Below are 3,707 nucleotides of genomic sequence, written 5' to 3'. Positions count from 1 at the left end.
GTGAGGCCCGCGTACTGCAAAAAAAAAAAAAAAAAAAGAAAACCGCAGGCCCGAAATGGCGTCACTTGCGCTAAAGCCCATGGCAGCAAACCTAGACTTCATACCTGGGTTAACTGCAGTCTCCAGCAACTCAGCTCCTCCCCAGCATGGAAGTTTCTCCGCTCCTCCAAGGCTCTGTGACAGGCTGAATAACGGCCCCCCAAGATGTGCACATCCTGATTCCTGAAGCCCGTCAATGTGATTTATATGACGCGTTAGCCTCCTACGGCTACTACAAAGGACCAAAAATGGAAAGGCTCAAAACAACAGAAACTTATGCTCTCACGGTTCTGGAGGCCAGAAGTCCAAAATCCAGGTGTCAGCAGGGCCTTGCTCCCTCCAAGGCTCTGGGAGAGGATGGGTTCCACGCCTCCGGCAGCTTCCACTGGTCGCAAGTTGGGGTTCCTAGGCTCTGCATCCCTCCAATCTCTGACTCCATGGTCACACGGCCATCTTCCCTGTGCGTCTGTGTCCAAATTTCCCTCTTTTTACGAAGACACCAGTGACTGGATGAGGACCCACCCTATTCCAGTGGGAGCCCAACTTGATTACAGGTGCAAAGACCCTATTTCCAAATAAGATCACATTCTGCGGGCTGGGTGAAGATGAAACTTGGGGGAGTGCTAGTCAACCCACTACACATTGTAAAAGGGACTTTGTTAATGTGATTAAGGATCTGGAAATGAGGACGTTATCCTGAATTATCCTGTGGGTCCAGTGTGATCACAAGCGTCCTTACAAGAGCGAGGCAGGGTATTATGGGAACAGTGGCAACACGGTGTTCCGGAACCGGAGTGGGGCGTAAGTAATCTTGCTGCTATGCTTCCAAGCTGTAGTTGTGAATCCACCTAAATTTTAAACAGAAGGTGAACCTCTGAGAAAGTCAGATATACTTTAAGAGTCAGGATGTGGATTCGAGGAGGACAGCCTTGGCAGCAGTGGCCCTGGCATCAGCAACAACGGATGCAGTCACTCCAGCACCAGGAGGATCCCAGCCACACTGGCTGGGCTGCACTGGCTCAAGCTTGGGTTTGCCCAAAGAGTAGCTTCAGGACAGCAAAGCATGGCAGAGCCACCACCAGGAATGATGCCAAATGCACAAGGTACGTCTACCATGGAGTCTGGTCCAAACAATCATGGGAATTTCCAAGGGGATTCAAACTTTTAACAGAACGTGGCAACCAGGCTGACAGGGGCTGGGAACACTGGAAACCTCACCGGGCATCTAGGGGAGACAGCATTCGAGGTCTCTCTGTTGCAACCTATGGCCTTTTTAGCAGCAGCCCTGGCAGAGCAAAACATGTCTGGTCTCCAATTAAAGAAAATTTGTGTCACTATGTGACAAATTAGTCTGTCAGAGATACTCTGCCCCTACCATCACCCATCTTTCTCTTCCCTTTTTTTTTTTCAGATAGTGAAGATCTTCCATAAGCTTTTATCTGTTTTTGTTTGTTTGCTTTTTTGACTTCACAGTATGATTAGGTTCCTTGATGCTAGTTCAGTTTTCTAGGACTTGTGTTATTATTTTTAACAGTCACTTCAAATTATTTATAGGTGGGCTTCCCTGGTGGCGCAGTGGTTGGGAGTCCACCTGCCGATGCAGGGGACACGGGTTCGTGCCCCGATCCGGGAAGATCCCACATGCCGCGGAGCGGCTGGGCCCGTGAGCCATGGCCGCTGAGCCTGCGCGTCCGGAGCCTGTGCTCCACAACGGGAGAGGCCACAGCAGTGAGAGGCCCGCGTACCACAAAAAAATAAAAAATAAAAAAATTATAGGTGAACCTTATTTTGATTATGCTAATGGTGAAGTCATAGCTCCTTTTCCTTATTAGTACTTATTATTGTTTCTCAGTGTAAGAATGGAAAACTCAGGAAGTAATCCTCTAATATCACTTTTAAAAGAATAACGAATATTCTAATCTTTAACACTAGGAAGTAGTTCATTTCTGTTTTCTGGAATCTATGCCAAATGTTCCCACATCTGAAAATGTTTTGGTTCCTAAGTTCAGCAGTGATTCACCCTGGCATTCCCACTTCCCCGACTTTATTCTGCTGGTGTTCTTTGTGTCCCAGGCAAGTGATTTAACCTCTGTGTGACTCAGTTTCCCTTCCTGAAATTGGCAAAAAGAGTACCTGATTTCTCCCTACCTCACAGGGATGTTGTGACGATAAATGTGTTCACGGAAGAAAGAAATTATATAAAAATCTCAAGGTATTATTTTTATGGTATTGTTACTGAACAGAAATAGAAAAATTCAACAGGAAAAAAAAAGAAAAGGGAGGTGGGGGTCAGAGTTGGAGAAGGAGGAGGTGTGATGCAGAAGCAGAGGCTGGAGGGGTGCACTCTGAGGCTGGAGGAGGGGCCAAGAGCCAAGGGATGCAGGCGCCTCTAGAAGCAGGAAGAGGCCAGGAAACAGATTCTCTCCTGGAACCTCCAGAGGGAACCAGCCCTGCGACACCCTGACTGTAGTCCAGTGAGACCCATTTTGGTCTTCTGACCTGCGGGCCTGCAAGACCATAGATTTATGTTGATTTATATGCTGTTTTAAGTCTCTAAGGTTTGGTTCACTCATTACAGCAGCCAGAGGACACTAACACTGATCCATGATTCGCTGTGACTGCAAAAGGGCATCGGGGCAGTCATGAAGCTGGGCCACAGGCTCCCGTGCTGCCCCTCAAAGGGGAAACAACCGTGAGTCAGCTGCAACGCAGGGAACGACTTCCACGCAGCGCGGCTCGCACACCACACGGCACTCGGCTCAGCCCTGAGTCGTCTGGCTCCAGAGGTGCCGCTTTAGAGCCTCTTCACCGGAAACGACCCGGGTTCGCCTGCTTATTTTTCTAGCAATCAAGTAACACTTTCCAGATGCAAAAATCGGACAGGGGCCAGGCTCAGCCTTCATCCCCGTGGGCAGCAGCCACCCTCCACCATTGGGGGAGCCCCAGGACGCCCGCAGAAGCTCGGACCAGACTGGACGTGACCGTGGCCGAGACCGCGGGCAGAGACTCCGGGCATCCTCGGCGTCTCCCCTCGTTGTCCTGCTCCTCCGTGCACTTCTCATCCCCGTGGGACTGACAGCTACGCTCACACATGTGCTCAGAGGTGTGTCTCTATTGTCTATAACGGGGCGGTTGGAGGTGATGTGGGAAGTGGTACTCGGACTTGACAATAAGCAGTATCCCAGTTTCTCTCACTTGAGAGCATCTCTGCTCATTCAGAAAGTCTCAGGTCACTAATCTGAGATGCGCCACCCAGAGCCTCTCACGGCTGCTTCTTCCTTGACTCTCTCCTTCCTGTGATGCCTCCTGCGGTGGGAGGAAAGTTTAGGGTCTTTGTGGTTTTCCCGGGGGAGGGGAACCCACCCAACCCCCAGATCCTTTTACGAGACACAGGAGTCAATATTAGCATCCTGGGGCTGCCAGAACAAATGACCACAGACAGGGGGGCTTAAGACAACAGGAATTCATTTTCTTGCAGTTCTGGAGACCAGAAGTCTGAAATCAAAGTGCGGGCAAATCCTTCCCGCCCTTTCCAGCTTCTGGGGGCTCAGGCGTTCGTTCCTGTGGCTGCATCACCCCAATCTCTGCCTCCGTCCTCACACAGCCTCTCCTCTTCTCAGAGGGACACTGGTCATTGCAGTGAGGGCCCACCTGGGTGATCCAGGATG

The 3,707-nt window shown here is 50.4% G+C and overlaps 1 pseudogene; it reads left to right on the top strand.

The window, feature by feature from the left end:
• The first annotated feature begins 945 nt into the window (after nt 1-945).
• Nucleotides 946-1,229, top strand: LOC115856995 (arginine/serine-rich protein PNISR pseudogene; annotated as a pseudogene).
• The last annotated feature ends 2,478 nt before the right edge of the window (nt 1,230-3,707 follow it).

The sequence above is a fragment of the Globicephala melas genome, chromosome 19, assembly GCF_963455315.2.
Source record: "Globicephala melas chromosome 19, mGloMel1.2, whole genome shotgun sequence".
Taxonomy (NCBI): Eukaryota; Metazoa; Chordata; class Mammalia; order Artiodactyla; family Delphinidae; genus Globicephala; species Globicephala melas.
The sequence above is the reverse complement of the archived record's forward strand: the minus strand, read 5'-3'. Positions and strand labels throughout refer to the sequence as shown.